Here is a 26,502-nt window from a genome sequence, read left to right as displayed (position 1 = left end):
ACCCCTGTAGGCATCTCTCGGCCACCCAGAGGGGACAATGGGCCCCTTCCACATCAGTCCAAGGGGGCCCCAAGGCTTTGCCCAAAGGCCCATGAAAATGATGTGAGACCACTGCCAATGTTGTCTCATCCACGTTCTGTGCCAGGAGGACCTACAATGCCCTCCTTCTGTCTGAAAGCGCAGTTATGAGTGAGAATTGCGTCTGTGCTGAAGAAAGTACGGGGGAGGAGGAGAAGCTATGGGAGATAGGTCAGGGCCCAGAGGGTAATTGGGTATCTTTTTCCAAAAACATTTCTCCTCTTCCTACTCCTAAGGGTAGAAAGTGACATTAATAGTCATCAAGCAAAAGCCAAAACCTCAGAATGATCCTCATTCCTCTCTTTCTCTCACACTCCACCACCAATCCCACAGCAAAACGTGTTGTTCCACCTTCAGAACAGACCTCCAATCCCACCCCTTCTTACCATCTCTACCGTCACCACCACTGGGGACTTGGCTACTCCCATCACACCAGGATAACTCCAACAGACTCCGCCTCCTCTCCATGAGTCGTCCTTGCTCCCTCAGTCTATTCTCAACACAGCAGCCAGAGTGATCCTTTCAAGAGGCAACTCAGACCATGTTATTCCTCTTTCAAAAGCCTGAACTGTTCCTGGCTCTCCTTGTCATTCACAATGCAACCAAGTCCTGACAGTGACTCCAACAGCCTGGCTCCCATAACCTCTCTGCCCTCACCGTCCACCACTCTCCTCCTCACCTTTTCCTCACTCACTCCAGCTATCCTGGCCACCTTTGCCTCGCTGTTGTCATTGCCTAATGCTCTTCCCCCAGTTAAACACACAATTCACTTCTTCACTTCATTCACTATGGCACACACGATGCTATCCATTCACCAGAACCCACTTTCTTTTTCTTATGGGCACATGGCTAGACTACATTTCCCAGCCTCCTTTGTAGTTAGGAGTAAACATGTGACTGAGTTCTGACCAATGGATGGAAGGGATGTATGTCTTCCAGACAGGCCCATAAAAACTTCCCCACAAAACCCTGTCTCTTTTTCCTCATCTTCCAGCTGAATGGAAAGGAATCTCAGGGCCCTAAGGAGGGCAGAACCACAAGATAGAAGGTATGTGGGTCCCTCAATAACCACAAGGAAGGATGCCTGCTAACCAGGAGCAGTCACACGGGAATTTTCCTGTGCAAGAAATAAAGTTTTCTTGGGTTGATACACTAAGATTTGGAGGTTGTTTGCTACTTAACCTAACAATTTGTTCTCCTTCTCAATGTGGCCTTCTTTGACTCTGCTATTTAAATTCCTCCTAAAACTTCTTAGTCGACTTCCTTGCTTTATTTTTCTCCATAGTCCTTATTACTATAGCATAAGGTATATTTTATTTATTATATTTTTCCGTCTCCTCAAATTTGAATGTAAGCTGAAGGCAGGCATTTTTGCTTTTTTTTTTTTCCCCCTTTGCTGTATCCTCTGGGTCTAGAACAGGGCTTGGCATGTTGCAGACAATTATTTGCTGTTGAATGAATGAACAAATGAATGAAACATGGGTTCCAAGATCAGAAAGGCCTGGGTTGAGACCTGGCTCTGCCATTTACTAGCTGTGTGACCTGGAGTAAGTTACTCTACTCATTAAGACTCATTTTCTTCATCTGTAAAATAGGGAAGTAATAGTAACTTCTCCATAGGAACTGGGAATAATTAAGATCATGAACATAATTCCTTTTCAGGCTCCATAAATGCCAACTGCCATTGTTATCAGCTCAAGGCCAGAGAGCAAGACTGGGTGTCAGGGCCTAGCAAGGTCACTAGTAGGGACACATGTCAGAGAGGAAGAAGCTGAATGGACATTGACACGTGCAAACTCTTCTGAAAGAAATCGTGGCAAACAGCTAGGTAGTGAGACTCAAGAGCTGCCTAAAAATTCTCAGCAAATTGCAAACGATCAGAAAAACATGACAACTGGTGTCAAGGGTGATGAAAAGTGTGTGCCGAGCCTGCAGACAAGAGCTGCTGTGGAGAGCACCGCCCAGGTGATGAGAGACCGCTCTGTGCCTTTTAAGAAACAATTTTCACAGCAAAGCTCGAGAAAAGAGGGGCCTCTTGCATCATGGGGACAAGGTAATAAGGCTATAAAAATGGAATTCAAATAAACCACACACAGAGCCCACACGGGCCCAATTTTCCAGGAAAAATAGTGATCGCTACGGCATTCAGATGAGCGAGTCACACTTGTGCCTCAGCATAGCAAACAGCTTCCAAAAATCATCAGGCTGCAGAAAAGCCACTGGCTTTGCCAAATGAGAAGCGCCAGCTCTCACCTGGCCCTCCCTGTCATGCTTGCCTCTTCCCACTGATAAGAAGACACAGACAAGGACACCCGAGGCTTGTGTCTGCTTCGCCGTCTTCGAGTGAAGCCTCCCAGAGTGAATGGCAGCTGACAGTCAGGAGGGCGCAGGCAGCGTCCTCCCGTCCACAACCCACCACCCCCTCTCCAGGCACTCTCCACTTTCTCCTTGGCTCAGACCTGCTCTCAGAGCTCACCTCCTGGAACTTTCTATAGCACTTGGCCTTGTGGATAAACCCCCTTCTGGAAACTCTCTCTTCCTGTGGCCCCTCATGGCTCTCACCAGACTCCCCTGCATCCCCACCTCTGCAATCCCTCTCGTCTCATCTCTGGCTCCTCTTCCACCTCTGCACCCCTAAACTGGTACTCTAAAATAAGGTGTCTGCCCACCCTGCTGGTTCTAGCATCCGTTCTTCCTCTACATCAGAGGCAGGACAGCTTCGTGGTTAGAAGCAGAGACTGCAGAGCCAGACCAACTGGGTCTAATCTCGGTTCTGCACCGGTAGGATCTCAGGCAGTTAACCAATTGCTTTACGTCTGTTTCTTCATCTGTAACATGCAGACGGTGGTAGTATCTCATTTAAGTCACTGAAGGGATTAGAAGAGTTAACATATATGAAGCTCTGAGATCCATGCTTGGCCTGATACAGCCCCAAAGTGCTAGCTACGACACTATTACGGGCACCCTCTGCTTCAGTTAAACCCCAAACATTGCCCATGTCCTCGCACCTCCATTTCCTCTAGTCATGCCTCCTACCTTTGCTTGGAATGTCCAGCCTCCATCTCAGCCTGTGCTTCACGGTGTTGACCAAAGCAAGCACTCCATAACACCTTTCCAGATATCCACCCCAGTCCCCCAAGGAGATGCAATTGCTTCCTTTCTACCAGGGTGGGGCTGACTTCTCCCAAAGCCCTCTCCTTAAGCTCCCTTGAAAAATAAACAGTTTTAGACTTGTTTTATCCATCCCACTTTCCAGTCATGAGCTCATCAGAAACAAGGATAAATTTGGGTTTTTTCTCCCCCAATTTTCATTCCCTGCAACCTTATACACTGTAAAGACTCAGTAAACACTTGCTGGATTAAGTTGAAATGCAAAAGCCTAAAGCCTGGGTCTCCATAATAATTAACCAGAGACCAAAACCACAACAACAGATCAGCAGGACAGAGGAAGCCTTCCCGTCACCCCGAAGCCCACACAGATTTCAGGCTCAAAAGAGGACTGGGGACCAAGCCGGTGTGTTTGTCAGTTTCATTCTAGTCATTTCCTAATAGCCAAGAAAACGCCAAATCCTTTCAGCAAATTTGCAACCTGCTTCCCCTGCTAAGAGCACTTCCTGACAGGCTCACTCGGGCTGAGGGAGACATGTTTTTTCTCAGAAATCCTATTTACTTTTCCTTGTTTCAGGGCACGTCTTAAAAACACCCTTACGAAGGGATCAGTTTATTTTGTTATTGTTCTAATCAAAGTGTCAAAGATAGAGGAATATAGATTTCCTCAATTTGAGCAGGTAGATTACTCCTTAAGAGAATGTGCTGGCTCACCTCCACACTTAGAAACAGACAAGTCACGTCTTACTGGTAAACACGCAGCCTTCCACTTACATCTAATTTCACATTACCATTGCCTGCTTCTTCATTCATGGAAAACACGACAAGGACGTTCCTGGCATTTAAAGTAAAATTTTAATAAATCCTCACAGCATTCCTCTTGAAAAAAGAAATTCTGATTCTCTATCTAATCTTGGGCCGTTGCCATTAGCTAGATAAATGCCAACCTAATGAAATGATTCTGTAACGCACAAAGATGGCTTCATGCGGCATTAGCTGAAAGAGCAAAAATTAGAGGCAATCTAAACGCCCCGTAACAAGCTCATGGCTTATTGAAGACATTCCCTTGATAGAATATTATGCAGCCATCTTAAATGAGCATGATGGAAACCAGGGAGCCACATGGAAAAAGGCTGAGGATATAACCATAAGAATAAAGGGGAGGCAAATGTGTAGGGAGATGTGTTCATGCCACACTGCGGTTGCTCAGCTGGGCAAATTAGGCCCAGAGTTGGAAGTCAGATGCAATGAACATTAGGGGAAAGCTAGGCAGAAATCTCTGTAAATGGGGCCAGAGAGGATGCGGTAGCCATAGGGGAATGAGAACACTGGGCATGGGCAGGGGCCCGCTTAGGAGTGCAGAATGGGAGACGGGAAAGACTCCACAAAGCCAAGGTCGTTGCAGAAATTCCATCCCAAAGCAGGCAAGGGGAATGGGAGAAGAACCCTTCCTAGTTTGTAGAATGACTCAATCCCTGGATGGGAAAACAATTTTCAAACCCCTAAGACACTCCTATTGCCCTTTCCATAGTGTGGCCACCCGGCTCCCACCTGGAGGTTCAGCCCCGCCCAAGCCTCCAAGGCTTATCCCGACCCAGGGCAGGAGAGCTTTAAGGGGCTCCAGCCTAGAACCCAGAGAGTTAGCCTGTCTGCTGCTCACCTGGCAGATAAAGAGAGTGAACCCCGAAGGGAACGATCACCGTGGCCAAGCGCACACCGAGAGTTACGGGTCGAGCTGACACTTGAGTCTGAGTTTGTGTGTCTCTGGGTTTAAAGCTTTTCTGTAGAACAACCTGGTGCAAGACTGACTGAGGAGTCAGACCGACGGGCCCTGCACAAAGTGTAGGGACACAACCGATGCCAGAGAAACAGCGGCTTATGAATAGGTGATGCCAACCAGAGCAGGGCAGGAAAATCCCAGTGATGCCAGGACACCAACAGTTGCCTCCAAAGAGAAAGACCCCCTCCCGCACCCCAGTCCATGCCAAAGCCCTGCCTCTAACTCCTCGGGCCCCTGCACTTTGTCGGTCCAGCTGAAGTTCTGCTGCCCTGTGGGGGCCAATGCTGGTCCCTAATGGCAGGGCTTCTGGCACTGCTGTGCCACCTGTGGGTCCCACAAGACAACTCCATCTCTGGACAGGAAAAAAATGACTCGAGAGCTCCTCCTCACATCCCCTGCCCCCTTGATTCCTACCCCCACTCCATCAGAACCCCCAATCTGGACCCCTCCTGCTAAATACAAGAGGCCAAACACACTGCTCTGGCATTTAAGGTCCCCCTTCGTATGGCCCACACCACCTAATAATCATGCCTCCCAAGGCACTCACCTGCCTCCCCAGATGCTCCAGGGGCTGCTCTCCTGTTCCTTATGCCCCCTGCAGAAGCCCTGCTCTCCTCCCCGACCCCAAGTCCCCTAAGAGCCAGCTCAAGCTTTCGTGCATCCACAGGCCTCCTCCAAACACACGGTGTTGCTCACACTGTTTCCACTGAAGGGCCCCAACCCCCTGGGGCCTGAGCAGCCACAGGGCGAGGCTCGCACCTGTGGAACAAGCAGGTCACCCAGATGTTGTCATCCAAAGGACTATGCACAGGAGGCCCTCTTCTTCCCCAAACTTGCTCTAAATAGAACATTAGAGATTCCATCACTTAACTGGTTGTCAAACACTCCCTTGACCCCCTGCGGGAGTGGGTGCAAACGTTAGCACTAATCCTGGAGCCAGGACTGCTGGGAAGGGTCCTGACAGATTCGGGATTCTTCCCACCTGCCATGCCGCCCACAGGGAGCACTTCTGGGCTCCTACTACGTGCTGACCGGCAGGCACAGGGCACTGAAGACAAAAATCTGAACAAGCCAGTCTTGGCCTCACAGGAATTTGGACTCAAACAGGGAAAAGAGTGAGATGAGTCCCACCCCATGAATGCAGCATGAGAAATGTCACACAGAGAGAAGAGTGCAAGGAGCAGAGGCGGCCGTGATCAATTCAGCCCGAGGAGGGGCTGGAGAAGGGCTCAGAGACAGCCAGATCTGAGCTGGGCCCTGAAGGGTAACCAGCACCACCAATAAAAATACTGGCAGCCAGCACTTACCGGGTGCTTACTGTGTGCTAAGCATGGTACCACACATTCAGCTGCCTTTCTCACAAATGCACTGACTCATTCATTATTGAGCCCCTACCCTGTGTCAGGCACTGTTTCGGGCACTGGGGATAGAGAAATAAGCAAAACAAATGGTCTCTGCCCTCCCAGCTGACATCCTATTGAGAAAAGACAGACAATAAACCAAACCGACAAGTAAAATGTGTACTACGTTCGATGGTGATAAGTGCTAAGAGGAAAAGTAAAGTAGAAAAGAGAAATAGGAAACACCAGGGGGCAGTGGGCTGGGTGGTGCAAACTTAAACACGGTGACATTTGAAAAAAGCCCTGAAAAAGTTGAGTGAACAAGCCACACAGAGATCTGGGGGAAGTGGGGAGGGGGCAGTCAGTGGAGAGAGCTTGAACAGGAAGCATGACTGGCAGGTTTGAAGAACAGCAAGGATTCCGATGGGGTTGGAGTGCAGTGAGAGAGGGGCAGGCAGGATCAGCATGGACAGCCGCACAGGTTGTGCACTACATAACTTAGGGAGGCGCAACTGACATGGACGACAGTCAGTGGGCTATGCAGTACCCAGCCTGCTCAACCACACACCAGGCCCTGGGGTGGGAGATGAGGTCAGAGAAGTACTGGGAAGCCTTGTGGACCATGCTAAGAGTTTGGCTTTTCCTCTGAGTGAGACAGGAAGCTACTTGTGGAGAGACTTCTAGCCACAGGCATGACCTGATCTGACCCCTCTTCCCAGGATGGCTGGGCAGAGAGCACACCGCAGTGGGGCAAGGTCCGAAGCAGGAGACCGCTCCGGAGGCTACTGCAATCATCACACTCCACACGTTCTATGTCATAGGATACTTGCAATCCCATGAGGCAGGTCAGTGATCACTCTTTCACAGATGAAGAGACTGAGGCTCAAGAGAGATTTGGTAACTTGCCCAAGGTCACTTGGTTAGGCAGTGGCAGACTGCCACAACTGGGAAGCAGGGGATGAGAACACTCCAGGTGGAGTCAACAGCATCAGCCATGCCATAGGAGGTTGGCAGAGCCTGTCATCCTTGCAGAAGTGCAGGTTCCTGGTCCAGGGGCGCTAGAGCCTGGGGCAATGGCAAGGGCAAGGGCAGCCAGTGGAGGCCTGTCTGTGCCTTGCCCACTCTCCCACGGACACCCACCTGCAGTGTCTAAGCCAGCACGGCTCCCCGGACCAGAACACCCACATCCCAACCAGTCCTCCCGCTCCACACTTGTCCTCCCCACTTCAGGGCACGGGCAGCCAGAAGAACCCTTAAAAACATAAATCAGAGATTTTCTCGCTCTCAACATATTGAATGGATGGATGACTCCCTCATCCAGCTTGTCCCGTCTCAAAACAGGGGAAAGGACCATTTCTTCCTTCCCTCCTTAACAGAGGGAGGTGACCCCACACCAAGGGGTGCAGGGGTGCAGAGGTGCCTGCTGGCCAGGTGTGGCCAGGCCACCGCATTAACCAGCAGAAATGCAGGGGGCAAGAGGGCAGCCATTAGGACCTCCTAGGGGCAACTTCTGGAATAAACTTTTTAAAAATAAAATTGCTGACTCCAGAGCAAACTGGAAGTATTTTACCACGTTGGGGCCAAGTGAAAGGAGGTCAGCAGATAACCCAGGCTATATCACCTGTACCAAGCGCACCCCACACTGGAGCCTCGGCTCTCCAAGTCCCCAGGCTTCCTACAACGCTCTGGGGGGAATGGCGTGTCAGCTGCTTCACGCCCACAGTGCCACGGGTGCCAGGCGGGCCACGAGGGGCTCTCCTCACCAGTCTGTGAGTTTGACAGGTGGAGCCAAGGACTGTACTCTTTTCTGGATGCTGAATACAGTGGACTCCAAAGTTATTTCAGAAATTTGGAAAAACTATGAAACTAAGGCTGAAACCAAACTACACAAATTTGAGCCCGCAAATATTTGGAATGAAAGGATCTATTTCCCAAAGGATCACTACCACTGCCGGGGTTTAAAGGCAGGCCCTCACAGGCAGATCCATCAACATGCAGACACACACATGCAGGTATGCAGACAGATTTTTAAAGGAATGGTAACAACGCCCAAAGAATGAGAATAGTAACAAGCTCCCCCCCACTGCCACCCACCCACCCAAGAAAACTGAATTTAGTAACACAGAGCCTCCCCAGGACGCCCTGGTAGGAGTGTTAACCGATGGCTGCATGAATGACCGGCATGGGCAGGAGGGGAGCCGGGGAGCTCTGGAAGCCAAGCTCGTCCCAGACCCTTCAGGAGGCAGACGACTCGGGGTCTTCCGCGCCGCATCAGACGGCTCGAGGCAAGCCTCAAAGGCTGCACTCTTTGAACAGGAAGGTGGGAGGGGGTCAGAAAGGCAGTCATAACGCCTGTAGGAGGAAGGGCGCTGGGTCTTCACCGGCGTGGGGGTCCTGGTTTTCAGAAAGAGGGGACACAGAGAGCAGGATGAACGTCCCAGATCTGACAGCAGAAGTGTCACATAAAAGAAGACTCAACAAGGACGCTCAGGGAAATTGCTAACATTTGCTCAGCTTCGAGCTTTTTCTGTGCAGTCAAAAGCCAAGCAGACAGCCATGCGGAAAGATCCTGTGAGAGCTGCTCAGGAGGAGTTTCAGAAAGGGCAACAGCACAGTAAAATATTCTAAAGACATGCAAAGGCCAGACTCTGAGCCACCAGGAAAAGGATTAGGGATGGCTGGGTGATGGGAGGCAGGGAGGAGTTAATTAAAACTAGTTTCCTGACAGTAACAGCCCAATATCCCACTGGAGGGACCCTGAGAGGCTGCTCCTCATTAAAAGCTGAAAATAAGGGAGAAAATACAAACTTGCCTTCAGGCAGAGCTGCAGCATGCATAAACCCGGACCCCTATGCACAAACTGGCTCATTTGTCTTCAGAAAGGATGGACATGTACCCGAGGCAGTCCAGAGGAGTGGGGTGACCAAGAGAGCCAGCCCCAGCTCATGCCCTCAGCCTTTGCTTGCTCCACCTGCAGGCCCGAGGCTGACTAAAAGCAAGAAGCAGCTCAGCTTTACCAAGATGTCTCCTTGATTTCATCCCTCTCCCACAGAAAGTACTGGGGACATAGAAGGAGCCAGGCCTTGGAATCACGCCAACTCTGGCCCACCTGCTCCACTACAAACGGACATGCGTACCCAGCTCTGGGTAACTTATACATTCTTATACTCTGTAACTATCTTCTTCATGTATTTCTCTGTGAATCATTTCTCTCTCCTGCTAGAATGAAAGCTCCATGAGAGCAGAGGCCAGGTCTGCCTTGCTCATCACTGTGCCCCCAGCCAGCACCTAGAACAGTGGCGGCCATATTGCAGGATCTCAACAGAGGAATGCATGGCTCAGGGACTGCCTGGCTTCAAACACTAAGCAGTCATCTCCAAGAGCCGTGCCTGAGCCTGCCCTGCCAGGTGTGTGGGCCAAGTGCTGGATGGATGGCCCAGTGCCTTCCCCAAGGTTCTCAGCCAGCTCCGCGCCCCCACCCCTTCCCTGCGGTCCCGACCCCTCCTCTTCAGCGCATCCCAGGAGCACTGCTCAGGCCTCTCACCTGAGCAATGACAAGGAGCAAGCGGAAGCTGCTACAGGGAGAAGGACAATAATTAGCTCTCTTCAGTCTATAAAGGTGTTGGTGGGAAGAAGCTACAAGCAAATCTAGAAGTCATGAACAGATAGAGGGGATGTGAAGTGAGGACACTAGAAATGGAAGGGGCCTGAGAGAACAAAGGACAGGGTCACCCAATCCCAGGACAGTAGAATCTCGGGTACCTGAGGGACACAGGAGTATAGGATAAAGGAAAAAGCAGTCACAGTGTGCAGGAAACCTGCAAAATTCATTTCCTTAAGTGACTGTAATAAAGGCTGGTCGAGTTCCAGGAGGAGAGTTACTCAGGACATCTCTCCTAACACATTATAAACCCTTAACTTTCTATGTTGATTTCCAGAAGGAAAATAGCCCCTTTATAACAAGTTCCTTAATGCCTCCAACAGAAAATAATGTGGATAGGTTGGAGTTAACATGAGGGTTATAGCCTAGGCCTGGTTGCCAAAAACAAAGATTTTTGAATTGGCTGGAGAGTATTCATTTGTGGAACTAATTTTTAGCCAGCCTTTTATGATTATAAACGTAATACATGTTCATTGTTGAAAAATAGGAAACCACAGAGAAGATGAGAATAAAAATCACCTCTAATTCCACGAGATGAGAACTACTGTTAACATTCTGGTGGATTTCCCTCCTTCTATGCATGAGATTTTAACAGTCAAGAACACGCTGTGAATATAATTTCAATTCCTGCCTTTTCCCAGTAAAATCCATTTAAAAATGCTCCACAGAGTTCCAAGAAAGAAGCTCTCCCTTAGTGAATAAATAAATAACAAAATGAATAAAAGAAACCCTTCATGAAGTTAAAAAAAAAAACCTAATTATTCCACTGAGCCCCCACTTCCCCAGCAAAAGAAAAAAAAAAATCACTATTGCTGGGATAGAAACGGCCAATAACATAGAAACATTAAGCTCATCTTTGTATCCTCTTACCTATATTATATTTTCAATAAATATTTATTGTTTTGAACAAGTCATATATTTCTTTCAAATCAACAGAAGAATTTTATAACTGCATCTTATTATTTTGAAGCAAGAAATCAAGTCTTGGTGGCCTTGGGAAGGTTTCACCTTCCAATCTGCAGGTGGACGAAATCACTTAAGAATGATTAGTTCACATTCATGGACCAAGACATCCAAATGAAAGCCCTATCTCCAGTTTTGTTGTATTCTGTCACCTAAACAATGGAGTAATAAAATGGCCTTGAGAAGGACATATTATGTGTCACGTGATCCCTGGTTGGGAACTGCCACGATGTCTGCCCGCCTCCTGGTGGGGTATCTGGTTTGACATGTCAGCCACTGGAGAGCAGAAGAACCTTTCTGCCTAGTAGAGAAGACTGTCCAGGATCAAGACCTCCTTAGCACAGTGCATCTTTTTCATTTCTCATAATATTTCACACTTCATTCAACAAATATGCCCATGCCAGGCATCGGGCTGGGTGCTGGGGACACAAAGGTGAATAACAGAGGCTATACACATTTCCATGGAGCTGTAGTTCACAGAGCGCCTCCCTATCTGCTATCCTCACACTCAGACTGGGAGCCAGGAAAGACCATCACCACTGTTCCCATAGCCTGGAGGATAAAGGCACACGTTCACTCAAGCACTTTGCCCCAGGTTATGAAGTGGAAGTCTGGACCCACAGCTAGGTCTTCTGACTCTTAGTCCAGTGCTCTTTCCACTGTGCCGCTCACATTGATGAACTTCTCTTACTGCCGACTGAAGTCTTCTGGATTATTCATACTCCCTCCAGCACCTGGGTTCTACCTGGCTACCTGGTTTCTGAGCAATGAGCTGCCCTGACCTCTAGATGGCTGCATACGCCCTGATTTCTGTGTGCCTGCCTAGATTCTGACCCTGGACTCTGATGTCTTCCCAGCTATCCTGGCACCAACTTCAAACTCTGTTTACTTCCTCCCACTGGCACCATGATGCAGCAGACTGCAAACTTCCCCCAACGTTTGATCTCCTCTCCACCATTAAAAACAGAGATTTTGCTGAACTCATGACCTCACAATTAAAGATATTTCCCAGCTTCCTTTGCAGCTAAATGTAGCCACATGACTAAGTTCTGGCCACTGGGGTAAAAAAAGTATTACTTTCAGGTCTTGCCCTTAAAATGACTGCGTGCGCGCCCCCTGATCCTTTCCCCTGGGAGATGGTAAAAAGTGGTTTCCACCTTCAACCACCAAGAGGAAGCCACATGTTGAAGACAGGAGCCCTGGACCACCACCGACTCTAGACTCTACATAAGAGAGAAGCCAGCTTTCACCTGGTTCCAGCCATTGTGCCTGTGGATCTCTCTCATACAGGAACTTGCTTTTTGTCCCACCTCATGTAAGAAGCTCGTGAGTGAGACCAGTTCTACCTTCTCCAAGCAAAGCCCCTCGCCACCAATTAAACACTTTAAAGGGGGTGTTCAAATTTATGTACAAAATTGTTCCATTCAGGTTTATTTCATGGAAAACTTTTTAAAAAAATGCAATTACTAGGATCTCAAAGATGATTTATGTTCCGGTCACAGGACAAACTGAGAAGGTCCAGAAAAGCAAATCAGCCTCCTGCAGTAACAGGAGCGGAGAGAGTGCTAAGTGAGAAGCACGGCCAGTCCTCTCCTACAGCAGCTCACTCCATTCCTAGAAAACACACCAAGAGACAAAATGATACCAGCTAAGGTGAATCTCTCCATGGAAACAATGTGATAATAGGAGCTTGTGTTCTTAACCAAGAACTCAATGGACAACTTTTTAAAGAAATTATATAAACTCCATGTTTCATCATCTATTAAAGCCTTGGGACTTTTAAAGCTAGAAGGACTGTTGGCCCAGTAATATACCACAAAAGATATATGTATATTCTGTACCATACAAAGTGGGTGCAAATCAACTCAACCCAACACAAGAACTAATCATGTGACCTTTTATTTCTTCCAATTCAGTAATTCTGATTCGCTAACAATGTGTATACAAAATACTTCACTTTAATAATTCTTGCTGAGTTCTAAACACAGTAAATCAGAACATTCAAGAACAACTTCAATAGAGAAAGCAAAGAAGAACTTGGAAGAGAATAGAAGGTAAAGTCAGAAAAGTAGGGTTGAAGTCCTGGCTCTGCCACTGACCAGCTTTGGGATTCTGGACAGTAGCTTAAACTCTCTAGGTATTTCCCAGGCAGCAAAAAGGGTCTTTATGACATCTCTTCTCACAGGATTATGGGGAAGACTCAATGAGACAATGCATGTAAAAAGCACTTTCTAAGTCACATGTGAGAGGTAAATGGTGTTATCAGGATCATGACATTGGGAAAGGCTTTTGCAGAGAGATTTTGAGGAGCATCAACACGAAAACTCAGCAGACCACAAGCTACCCAGCCACTTTTTGTAACACCGACCCTGAGCAATTTCTTTTGCTGTCCTCTTTTTCTCTCTTTAAAATTCCCCCACGTGCATTAGTTGGCAAGAGTTGGTCAATTAGCTGCGTTCATCGTTGGCATCCATTTGCTCATGAGCCACACAGCAGCCAGTGAGAGCTGCTAGATGTCAGACGTGGGCTCTGAAGAGGGGAGAGCTGCAATGACCTGCAGCCATTGTGTGGTGACATGTCTGTCAACCAAAAATGCCTTCCAAAGACCCACTGTGCTGTTACGAACCTCAAAACCAGAGACAGGAAGCATTTCAGGGCCCAGGAAAAGCGAGGAACAAGACTGCAGCAGTTAAGACAACAGGCTCTTCAGGGAGACTGTCCTGAGTCTGAATCACAGCTTTTCCACTCTCTGTGCATCATCTGAGGCACCTCTGCATCTCAGTTTCCCTAACTAGAAAGTGGGACCGACAGTGCCCAGCCCACAGGACTACTGTGAGGATTAAATGGGAAAAGGCATATAAACACTTAGCACAGTTCTTGGCAGATGGTAAATACTCAAAGGTTAGGTACTGCTATAAATGATAATAATAATAATAATAAATCCATCATGCAATACTAACAAAAATTAAGATTTGGCGGATCTCCAGGCCTTTATATCAAGACTCTGCTACAGGTTTTGTAACCAAGAATTACCTGGACAGCATGCTGGCTCACACATTAGTCTCCCAGGCTAATCAAGGTTCTTCTGGATGTCTGCCTAATGCCTCAGGATAGGTGATACATACATAATGCCCAAGTGGTCAGCTGGCTGGATTCTGACACTTGTTTTTCCAGTTCACAGCTGCCCATCACTATCCTGAGAGGTGTGTGCAGAGGAGAACAGATTAACTTGGATATCTGTGCCTAACCTTCCATCTCTGCCCAGGCTGTGGCTCCCCATCTCTGAAGGTGAAATATATCATCATCTTTAAAATATGGCCCTACCCAGCAACATGAGGCCCGTCAGCACCCAAGTGGTGGACAGCGCCACATCCCTAAACCTGCCCTGAGGCAGGAAACTTCCTTCTGAGCCATCCAGGCTATCCCTGTAAGACCAGTACACCTTCATTACTAAAGCCAGGACACTGCTCTCTACCACCAAGGAGCAACTTTACAGCTTTCAAAACCCTTGTTCTTCCCTTATCTCACTCTAGCATCAGACCACACGCTAAGAGGCTGGACAAGGATTATTGTACCTGTTCCACAGTTAAGGTATCAGCCATACTTTGAGACAGTAAGTGATTTGGCTTAGGCTATCTGGTGGCTCAAGTAGCAGAAGCAGCCTAGAAGGCAGGTTATCTGGCTCCCAATCCTGTGCTTTTTCCAGAAAATGTGGGTATTTGTTTTTAAACATCCAACTTCCATAATGGTGCTTTGCTTCTGGAGAATTCATTAACCAAGGTACCTCGGTCACAGCGCAGTGTAGATTCACATACTTGAAAGCCACTCACACAGGCAGATGTCCCCGTACTCTAGAAATCTAAAGGGTGACTGAAAACAGCCGTGCTGTTAACATAATTGACAATTAATTCCCAGTCCTGGCTCCTTTCACCCTCTGTCTGGATTCCGCCAGCAGCTCCTCTCAGAGCTCTCCTGCAGTTAGGCCCTCTTTATTCCAATGTAGCTGGAACATCTACACCGGACCAATGGTTTAGGGAAAAGCACTGCACATCACTAAAATCATAATCATAATAAAACAAATTCAGTGGTTTTCCACTGCCTACCGTCTCTACCTCACTGGGTATACTGGCTTGCCACTTAACCTCGCTGAGTTTCTTCATCTACAAAATGAAGAAGTGGGCTAAACAGAAACTTGTCCATTTCCAGATCATGACTGGAAAACCCCCAATCAAGCCCAAATCCTGCCTCTAGAGGACAGTGAGGGACAAGAGAGTCCACTGGTCAGGAGCCTCCAGAGCCTGGTTTTTGAGCCTGGATCCACCACCTATTAGCTATGTGACCTAAGGCAGGTTACTGGATGACTCTGTGCCTCAATTTCCTCATTTCTAAAATGACACGAATAATAGTACCTACCACATGGGGTTTCAGAGAAATTAAACAAGATAATACATGCGAAATGCTAATAACATCATAGGACCTCTTTCTATATTAGCAATTATCATCTGAAATGACATGTTTCAGATTTAGGCCTTGAATGATTTTCCAAACTTAAATTCCCACCATTATTTAGGAACTCTCCTTTCTAGGCAAGTCTATGTCCCTGAATACAAACTGGCCATTCCTACCTCCGTGCTTTTAATTGCGCAATGTTCCCACCCACCCACTCCCTGGAAATACCTATGCTACCCCTGTCTGTGAGTCTAAATCCTACCCATCCCTAAAGGTCTAGATGAAAGCTGACCTCTTCCACAAAGCCTCCTCGCTAGCATGACAACTCACAAAAATCTCTCTGATCTCTGAATCCCTGCACCACTCAAAGACAGTCTAGATCACTTTACTGGCATTATATATGACCTTGGATTATCTTCTACCAGTAGAAGAAACTACAGGCTCCTTGGCCACAACAGCTATTTCTGCTCTTCCTCTGGCTTTAGCATGGTGCATGGTATATGGCCCTTCAGATATCTGTTGACTGAACAAATAAATGTGTAGTACTATGCCCAAAGAAATACGCAACAAGTTTTCTTTGAGTTGATGTTGCTCAGCTATTGATCAGCTGTACTTTGGAGTCAATTAAAGATAACATAAAGATGAACACCGGCGGGCAGTGACAACCACGGCCAATTAAGTCTTGATCATCAATAAAAGATCTGGTATCTGGCCAACCTGAGGAGTAAGACAAACAGAGACAGCAGAAGGGAATGGTCGCCTAAGCTCCAAAGTACCTTGCAAGACCAAGCTCAGACTGTTAGGGAAGGAAAATTGAGGTTTTCCTAAGCTGAATTCACTCGTTCAACAAATATTTATTGAGTGACTACTCTGTGCGGACACTGTCATAGTTCCTGGGGCTACAGGAGAAAACAAAAAGACAAAATTCCTGCTCATATCTTAGCACCTAAGGAGGAAGGCCAGGTTTAATGCCACCCTCTAGCTCCAGAGTGAAACCCACAGAGAAACCAGCTCCTTGCCATGCCTTCAAGTAAGGAAAAGAGAAAAAAACGGAACATACCATTCACAATGGACCAGAGGCAGTGCTGGAAGTGCTCTGTCACACCCAGTGAGGCTTCCCTCCCCTAGAATCTACTGGGGAAGTTCACAACAGAGCACCCTACACCCTAAGTCACCGAAGTCCAAGTCCCCAACACCCTAAGTCCCAGCTGAGCTCTGTGACTCGCGTCATTTAAACATCAAACCTCTCAAAAGGCAAATGTGGCTCATGATGCCAAAAACAAAACTCAGAGGTGAGGAAGGAGGAAGAAACGGGTGGTAGTGAAAAGATCAGGTAGTTTTCACTACTGCAAAACACGAGGCTCTTTTCTCCTTTGGAGCAGAAACCTCTTCTAACGTCTAAAGCCTTAAAAAAATTTTTTCTTCCAGCAGGATACTGAAAATAGCTTTGCATTTAACATTTAAAATTGTTTTTGATCCCACACTCTTTCAGCTCTGCTCTTTCCTGCAAACTCATTCCATTCCCTAAGGGCACTTACAAGTATATTTCATAAGCAACAAACCATAGTCACCATTTTTATCCCTAAGAGTTAAAAAGAAAAACCAATTTACATAATTATATGGAAGATAAGTTGGCCAAGAACACAGGAATCTTATCTGGACCAAAAGTTCTAGGACAAAATTTCTTTCAACTCATCAAGAAAGATAGCAGATCAAAATCAAGGTTCACATTGAATGTGTAACTATTGAGCACGACACATGGGAACTTCCTGAGTTCCTCATTTTTTGGGGTTATCGACTTCTTCAAAAGAAATTGGAGGTAGCCATTTGAGAGCAGGTTTGAACAATGAAATATATGTATGTTTTGCTGTTATGGTAAGAAAACAGGATTTTACAGCCAAGAAGGACCTGAGATATCAAAGTTCAATAAGGGGAACTTACTCAAAGTTACCCAGCAAGTCAGTAGCTTGCTTGGGCCAAAACTGGAGACGGGGCCTCTCCCATCTCCCAGGCCAGGGTTCCCCACTTTCCACACCACTGTCTCATTTATAACACATGCAGCTAAATCCTAAAGGCACAAAGGTAAGAATCCCTTTTATAACTTTTTGACAGACTGGAAAAACAGTAGGACATGTGACTAAGGTAAGTGGGTCCCCTTAATGCTAATAGTAAATGCCCTATAATGTTGTATAGATGGGGGGTTCTAGCTGCAGAAGGCTCCATTAACGCTGATAATCTTTAGTAGTCAACAGCATGGTTTCAGCTACAGTCAGCACTAAACTGCTTTTGTGGGCTCACCTGGGAACTAAACCACCATTTAGTTCATTTTTTTTTTCTACAGAAAAATTTATCCCACGTTTCCAACAACTGCCTTACAAATGAACTTTTGGAACAAACCTGTTTTTAAGATGTTTGTGCATGTAAAACAGAATTCTGAGGTCTGAAGCTCTGCACTGAACATCATCAAAACAGTAATAGTTGGTGATACATGCTTGGAGCACATTTATGAGAAAACCCTTCAAACCCTTAATTTGTTTATATGCAATATAACATTTTATTAAAAGCCTTCTGAGCAGGGTACTCAGAAACAGGCTGCTATTTATACAATACATAACCAAAGGCAAACACTCCAATTCTGTATGCAAGCATGTACAGGGCCTTTCTAGTACTGGCTGAGGGTTACAGGGAGGATGAAATCTGTACACAAGGAACTCACGATCCAGTTACACTGACCTTCACTTTCCTCAAAAACAATCAAGCTACTTCCAACCTCAGGGCCTTTGCACTGATTGTTCCTCTTCCTGGGATACTTTTTCCTGGATCTTCCTGCAGCTGAGTTCAAATGTCACCTCTTCAGAGGGGCCTCCCCAGAGGACCCAAGTACAGTGACCTCCTTCCCACCACTCATCATCCTGTGCTTTTACTCTAGGTGATGGCTTTTCTAGCATCAACCACTACCAGGAGTTTCCAGGTTTCATCGTTATTGTCAGCCTCCTCCCACTGAGACTCTGTTTTGTTCACTGCTGTATCTTGTGTGCCTAGAACAGTGCACATGGCAGGCACCCAATAAACTTCACTGAATGAGTAAACGAGTAGAATTGGAGAGTGGGAAGTGAGGACAAGATAATTATTCATGAAACAATTTAAAAAATGAGAGAACTGGCCATCCTGATGAAACACAATATCATTTTTTGCTAATTTGCTAATCATAATCTGCTAATTATGAAGTACCAATGCTTCTGAATGAATGGTTGGCAATCAAAAGTTAAAAAAAAGAGAGAGTACTTGGAAGTGCAGAAAGGGGGCAAATGTCATCACAGGAGGCTTTGCAAAGAAGTGAGATTCAAGGCAGGCTGAGGCAAAGAGATGCCTCTCAGGTCAAGAGAGGGCCTTGGGTAAAGACAGAGAGCAGGAGAGAGTATGGCCTGGGGGAGCCCGGGCAGGGCAGCACAGGGACAAGCAGAGCTCCACCTCCGGCTCCCAGCTCGGTCCAGGAATGGACGCTGGGGTGAGAGGGCAAGGCTGGCGAGGGGGAACAGGGTCAGACTCTGGGGAGCCTGAGGGACTGCACCTGGGGTGTCAACCATATGCCGCTGGCAACAGTGCCGTTCTTGGAAGGCCAAGTTGGCCCCACTGTGTGGGAAGAAATGAAGGAAGTAGAGGATAGGGCAGAAAACTGATGAGAAGATGACCCCGGTGGTCTAACCAGGAGGGGCAGAAAGAGCTTCTTCTCTCTGCTTCGACAGGAGAGAGCTATAAGTGAGAAAGACGTCAAGGTACTTTTCCCCCTAAAAAAAGACAACTTCCAGAGTATTTCACAATAGCATTCCATGGCAGATTCAGGTCAACCTCCTATACATCCTACACCCAGAGCATCAAAGAGAATAACAGAGGTTCAAAACGATAGTTCTGAGGGCAGAGCGCCTCTTTCCATGCCTTCCAAGTCCGAGATTAATTATATACAGTGTAGCCTGTGTTTATCTTTTTATTCTTCGGGGGAAAAAAAGTGGTATCTAATTTCACTATGCAGTATATATTTGAACATTATATAACACATTTTTATGTAACAGGTTCTTGACACAAAACAATGTTTCTCTTACTATCTAAATGTATTCGGGAACAACTGGCATTAAAAAAAAATAGATATATATACATATTGTGGACATCTGTCTTTGGGGTAAAAAGCTGGGGAGAGGAGGAAGAAGGTGAGAGACTTTTGAAAAGGTTTCCTCCCCAGGAAGGACCCTGCAGATGGCTGCGATGGGGGCAGGAGGTGCTCAGTTCTGTTCGGATGTTCATCCTGCATGGAGCTGCCCGAGCAAGGGCTGGCTGAGCCACAGGAGGCCAGGGTGAGAGCAATGCCACAGAGAGGCAGCAGGAAGCAAGAGACAGAAACGCACCACAGGATGTGAGAAGAATGCTCAGCGGCCCTTGTAACTGCTCCTAGAGTAATACTCAAACGTGCAGCCCTCAGGTCCCGCCGCAGAGGACTTAAGTCCCACTTCAAAGCAGGTGTGCACCGCGTTCGTCAATGACAAGGCTGGGGACCAGTCACTGAGGCCCACTTGGCTCTGGCAAGGTGCTGGGCACTTCACACCGAGCATCTGATCCAGTGGCTCCTCCCAGCAGGCACTGACTACTGTGGTCAGACAGCAGACCGGCGAGCCCCGGCACACACTCCTGCCCCACCCCGCACCGGCTGAGGGACCTGGGCAGTTTACAAAACCACCTCTATCCTAAAATAAGGGTAATCATCACACCGACCTCATGGGGTTGTTATGAGGATTCAACAAGTTAATAAGCATAAGGTGATGAATGTACTTGCTGGCACATAGCGAGTGCTCAGTAAATGGTAGCCGCTGTTACCATCATCATTATTGTCATTCCTGTTTTGCAAATGAGGTAAATCGGACTCAAAGCAGCTCACTAATTCACCCAGGTCACACGTTTCAGACAGCAGTTGCAGGCATAAATACATGTCAATGTTTTACTCGACATATGTACAAAATCCAATGGGTAGAGTATTAACCAGAATATTAAATTAGACAGACCATCCATCCCCTTCTTTCCCCAGGCTGGATAAACATGAGCTTATACTATTTAAAAGGACAGCATGTACTGACGTAAAGATCACTTCCCATCATATGCCAGCACTCAGCGTTCCCCTGAAGCAGCGATGACTGAAGCTGATCCAATCTCATCTCCCGACGTGAGGTCCCAGCTCAAACCCTCCTTCCGTGCAGACCTAATGACTCACGGCCACGTCCACTCGTGCCCCTGGCCCACCCCCTTCCCAGGCCCCCACCTCTCCACAGGCCTATCCCCCCTCCCTCCACCTGCTTAGTCCCTGAGTACCTACCAATCCCATCTCCCCTCCTCCAGATCATTCACTGGAGTCGGACAAGCATATCCTGAAGGCTCCCTGTACCTGCGATGCCAGGAAGCCAAGAGGAACTCCCCCCAAGTGCTTGGTCTGAGCAGGCAGGCGAGATATTCCCTGAGACGGCCCACCATGATGCAGAACACAGCAGGACTGCAGAGAATTAGGGCGAGCCCGAGGGCTGGGGGCACTGCTGCCAGGGCTAGGAGGAAGGACAACAAAACAGAAACAGCTCCTGGACAACCAAGCACTGGAGCCGGGTCTTAAAGAAGAGTAGATGTGAACAGGAGAAGGTGGGGGCATGGAATTGGCCGAGGGCTGGTCCAGGGAACAGACAGCCCTCCAGCTTGACTGGACAGCCCTGTGCACAGAGGAAGGCCCGGGGGATGGGCAGGCTGGATATGGAGAGGGAAGAAAGAGCAGCTAACATTCACTGGGTGTTTACAGTGTGCCATGAATAGCTTCGCGCATTCTTCACGTTTTAACTCATTTAATCCATACCGCAACTCTTTGAGGTAAGGACAACAGTGATCCCAGTCTTCTAGATGAGGACACAAGCCATGAAGGGCAAAGCAACGTGACCACCAGTCACAAAGGTGGTAAGGAACAGTTAGGGCATGAAAGCTGGCTCCAAAGTCTGTGCTCTTAACCACCCACCAAACTGCCTCTCAGGACAGTGTCGGGGTGAAGGGCGACAGGCAGCAGGGCGTTATGAGGATGAGAGAAGACCGTCCTTGCAAGAAGTTTGCAGCCTGTAACTCCACGGCCACGAACGCTGGCTACGGGCTGCTGTGAATGTGCACAAAGGCCCTGCTAGCAGCTGAAGCAGGAGACAGATCAGGACTTGAAATGGGACTCGGGCGAGGAGGACAGTGAGAAGACAAAGGCCAGGACAGACACCTACTTTTAGGGTGTGTAGGAAGAGAACCAAGAAAGCATCATGACCCAAAGGCTGAGAGAGGAGGAGATTTCAAGAAAGAGGCAAAGACAGGCAGGGTAAAGGCTACAAAGCAGCCAAGAACAACCATTTTGGACTAAGCACAAGCCCCTGGAATTCAAGACGTAAAGTTTTGGGAGACCTTTGAGAAGAAATACAAAGGAGGGTAGAGAGAGAAGCCAGAGGACAGGAGCTAAGGATGGAGCAGACGAGAGGGTGGAGGAAGTGAAAGCTCACAACCCTAGGAGAGCCTGCCCGGAGGGAGAGGGGAGAGAGACATCCAGACTCAGGGCTACCAAGAGCACACACGTGACAGCTGCCTCCTGCACAGCAGGCCCACGCCAGGTCTGTTTCTTCCCCCTCCATCCTCGCTCTCCTAAATCAAGACTAAGGCTTTTCTGGGGTTGGTGAGGAGGCTGAGTGCAAACAACACCAAGGATATTCCAGCGACAGGACCCTGGCAGTGGCGGGAGTGGCAGCAAGCACAGAGGGAGGGCTTCCTGTGTGCCAGGCATTTCCACGCATCATGTCCCTTGATCCTCACACGGACTCCATGAGGCAGGCACTGTCACTACACCACAGAGGAGGAGCCCACGGTCAGAGGAGCCAAACGCTTGTCCAAGACCACGCAGCCCACACCCCAGGCCCCAGGTCCTTCTGCTCCCAGAGTCCAGGCTCTTGCCCAGAGTGAGAGTACAAGAAGAGGGAACAGAGGAGAGACCCACTTGCTTTTTCTGACATGAGAGGAGAGGAAGAGACAACGGGGGAAAGAGACAGTACACTCTGAGCAGGAAGGAAGAGATGCTGAGGGAGCTTAAGTCAGAGCAGGTCTTGTTTGAAGACAGAGGGAGGAGAAAAGCCAGGATGGGTGTTTTAAGTCTGAGCACTGTGATAAAGTGGCAACGAGGAGAGAAAGGACTGTGGAGAAGGGCGACATGCCTGTGTTTCTGGGCTGCTAGTGAAATCTCGAAGTCTGGAAAGGATTTTTACTTCTCTGCCAGTGTCTACCATGATGCTAGGAAAAATCTCTGCCTGTAACTGTAACATCGTAAGGGCTGGAAACTGCTTCTTTAGTATCAACTTTCTCTCACCACAGTGAGAGTTGATGATGGACTCACAAACAGAAGAAAGCTCACAGAAGGAAGGCAACCCATATACCAAAGAGAAATAGTAAACATTTAGTTTTTATACACTCTTAGGCAGTCTTGTTAACATGGCCAGGTCTTTCTACGGTGCTTGTCCGTCGTCTAGTATAGAAATTGTGCACACACTGCTGGTGCAGAGGGTACATCTGAAAGCAGGGCCACTTCCTTTTCCTGCCTGCGGCAGGTATGCAAACCTCTTTTGCAAAAAGCAGACCAACTCCCGGGCCGTCATCATTTTATAAATCAGTTGAAATGGATTCTTTAAAACACCATCTGCTGATCTGTTTAAGTTTCCTATGAAAATAGGACTTCAGCTCAGATGTTCTGGAGGTTCCAGCAGGTAAATACCAACCTGAATTCAGATGTATTAAATATTTAAAGATGCACAGAACTTCAGAGCAGTGGGAAGCTTTGAGATCACCTAGTTCAACTGCCTTACTTTCCACCTGAGGTTAAGAGAATCCAGAAAGGTTGAGTAACTTGCCCCAAGTGGCACAGCCAGAAAAGCCCAAGTCTGGGCTAGAACTAGGATCTTCAAACTCTTGGGCTAGTGCTCTTCCACCACACCTGCTTCTCTCTCTCTCTTTCTCTTTAAACTTTAGGGGTTGGAATAAGGCACAAATTTAACTACAGTTTTAACATTATTATTATTATTTTCTGGCCACATCTACAATCAAAAACAAAATGCCTCTACAGCTCCAGCTTCAGATGATGCAGGCAGACTCAAATCCTACCCAGGAAATTTTAAAGCCTTCTAAATATATTCAAAAAACTGTTTTTAAAGACATCAATAAAGTGAACTCAGTAACAAAGCATGGATTGAAAGATTCAATTTTGTGTATTAAAAAATATTTTGGAGTTTCATTGATATGGAAACCAAATTTAACAGCAGTTTTATTTTATTTTATTTTTCAGTCTTGCAAGCCCGGAGAGCATGAGATTATTCCAAACCGCTCAGGAGCAGCAATGATTATTTTAAGCTCATGATTCAACCAGTACATTAATTAAAAACTCCACCAACCCAAATTGACAGATCTTGATATCAATGGGACCAGAAGAATTAAAGTAATAGTTGTCATATAAAAATCGATTAAGGGGGGAACAGCAGCAGACGTCAGAAGGACAAATGACACAAGCAAGCGTTGTGGAAACTGAGATACACCTAATGGACAGTTTTAACGGATTTTAAAAAAACGAAGATCCTGGAAATACAGGTACAGTCAAGAAATGCTTCTTCACAAACACTGACTCTTATTTCTGGAAGATGGGTGATAAAACTTGGCTCATAATTCCTTGCTGAGGGGTAGCTATGGAAGCAGGGAGAAGGGAACGAAAGAGCCAAAGTGCCAAAACGACGCTAGGTGACCGGCAAGGGGCCGAGGCCAAGGAGGGACAAGGGGGTAGAGAATGCGGGGTGAGGAGCGTCAGCCTGGTTCCCCACCGGGCAGCACACACTGGACGACAGATGCCACCGTCCAGAACAGCCCCTCCTTGCCTGCGCCTGCCCTCCAGCCCCTGCGTGCGCCCCGCAGCCCGCTCCCGCGACCCCTCGGGGCGGCCGACTCGCGCCCCACAAGGTCTGCATTAATCTCTACTCCTCCTCGTCCTCCGAGCAAACCAGAGCTCTCCTGACTGTCAACCAACGGCCGGCAATCGCGAGCGGGAACCTTTTCTTCTCCGACATCTGTCAAACCCGGTGCTGGAGCCGGCCTCGCTGCGCCCTCCGCGGGGCTCGCGGGCTCCGGGGCCGCCGGCGGACCGGCACCTGGGCGCGGGGAGGACAGCCCCGCGCCGCCGGGCACCTGCTCGCAGACCCACGGGGGATCCTCTCGGGGCTGCCCAGGACCCGGACGGCGCAGGCCGGACGAAAGTTCGCAGGCTGGGGTCGGCCCCATTTCGGGCCGGGAATTCCCGGGTGCAGCGCCAGCCTCCGCGACAGGGCCGAAGGGGAGGGCAGGCTCGGACTCCCCGAGCCCGACGGAGACGCCCTCCCCGCCCCCACCCAGCCCCGCAGGCTCTCGAAAGGGAAGTGGAGAAGAGGGGGAGGAAGGGCAGAAGCGGCACTGCTCGCCCAACGCCCTTGGGGTGCAGCCGTCAAGGATGGTCCCCTCAGGGGTCCCCGCAGCTCCCGGGGATACATCCTAGGACTCGCCCTCAGCCGGGCCATTGCTCCCAAAGGGCGGAGCTGTCTCTTTAAGAGGCAGCTGGCTGCTCCCACCCCCCGGTCAGGTAGCGATGCCCGCGGAGGGGAGGTGGGTGCTCCCCCGGACACTTTCCCGGTCCCTTTAAGGGCGCCTGTGGCACCTCTGCCCGCCCTACCTCGCAGCGCCAGCCCCCGCGAGGGAAGATGGGGGCGGACAGGCGCGGCGCCTTTAAGGGGCGCAGCCTCCCCGCGGCCCGGGTGGGGGCAGGGAGCGGGCACGGGCCCTTTAAGGCCGGCAGCGGGCACGTCGGACAGGGTTCCCCGGCGGCCGGGCTGCGCCCGGGGCGGCGGCGGGGGCGCCGCGCCTGCCAGGGTGCTAACGGCCCCCGACGGGGTGCCCGGGGCCGCGCCGCCGGCCGCTGCCAGCCCGACACTCACCGTGGCTCGGCGGGAGCTCCCGCGCCCGCGCCCCCACTCAGATCCCGCGGCGGCGGCGGCGGTGAGTCCGGCGCGGGTAAACAGGCACCTCCGTCCCTGACCTACTTTCTGCCTTCCCTAAATGTCGCACCACTAACCTACTTTCCGACCAATCCGCTCCCCGCCGGCCCAGGCCCGGCCCCCCGCCCACCAATCGCTGTGCCCAACCCCCCTTCCCCGCCCACCAATGGAGGAGCCGCGGAGCCCGGATACCTGCCTCTTCCCGCCAGCCAATCGGCGCGCCCGAACCGAGCCGGTCTCGGCCGTGGCCCCCGGCCAATCGGCGCGCGGCTCGGCGGCCTGCTGACCAGTTGTGTGGCTGTTAGAGAGGCCGCTGACCAATGGCGAGGCGGCGAGGGTCGTTTACCTGCTACTTTCCCGCCACCAATCGCTTGGCGCACAGAAGCGCACGCCCCGAGGAGAGGACCAATCCGCGCGCCTTCCCTGGGTTTCCTCGCTTCTGCCCTCTCCCTTTCTCCCAGGTCTCCCGCTCGCCGTGGCCACTGCGGGTGCAGACGCCGCGCTGCTTGCAGTTGCCTGGGATGATCCTCTTCTCTGGGTCCCTGGCTTGCGTCTGGCTCACCGCTGTCACCCCTCCTCCTTTCCCCTTCTTCAGTCGGCGCGCCCTGACTCAAAGCAGCATTTCCTCACTCCCCTCCCTCCAACTCCATCTAGGAAACCAATTTTAGGAACACAGAGTGCCAGACCCTTCCTGAAACACTCTGGTTTGCCAAAGTCCAAACGAGAGAACGAATACGTAGTATTTCTAGAAGGCTTTTCCATCCAAGTGTTCTTACGTTCCTTTCCTTCGTCTTGACCTCCAAGCGTCCACATTGGAACTGCTGTTCTCGCTCAAAAGAGAAAGCTCAACCCCGGAGCGAGTCCGTTGCATTTCTTTCCAGTGACCGGGTTTTGACCACCTACTGTGTGACAGACACCCTCCCAGCGGCCGCAGACTAAACCACAAACAGCTGTCCAGGCAGTGAGATAGAAGGAAACAAATAGCTACAGAAAATATATGTTTCATAACAAGATACAGCT

At 49.1% G+C, this 26,502-nt stretch overlaps 1 protein-coding gene across 47 annotated transcripts in view; it reads right to left on the bottom strand.

Annotated features, from left to right (window-relative positions):
* The window catches only part of BMAL1 (basic helix-loop-helix ARNT like 1), a 103,521-nt gene extending 77,835 nt beyond the window's left edge, over positions 1 to 25,686 (bottom strand). For 21 of the 47 annotated variants that reach the window (XR_011541207.1, XM_070624324.1, XM_070624331.1 and 18 more), the window contains exon 1: positions 25,423 to 25,560. The gene's annotated coding sequence lies outside the window, so the exon portion shown is untranslated. Of the gene's footprint in view, positions 1 to 25,422 lie in introns of all 47 variants that reach the window. The other 26 variants (XR_011541205.1, XR_011541206.1, XR_011541208.1 and 23 more) reach the window with 14 other exon arrangements.
* Positions 25,687 to 26,502: the final 816 nt, after the last annotated feature.

The sequence above is a fragment of the Equus przewalskii genome, chromosome 6 (genome assembly GCF_037783145.1).
Source record: "Equus przewalskii isolate Varuska chromosome 6, EquPr2, whole genome shotgun sequence".
NCBI classification, from domain to species: Eukaryota; Metazoa; Chordata; class Mammalia; order Perissodactyla; family Equidae; genus Equus; species Equus przewalskii.
Note: the sequence above shows the minus strand (reverse complement) of the source record. Positions and strands in the feature narration are given on the sequence as shown.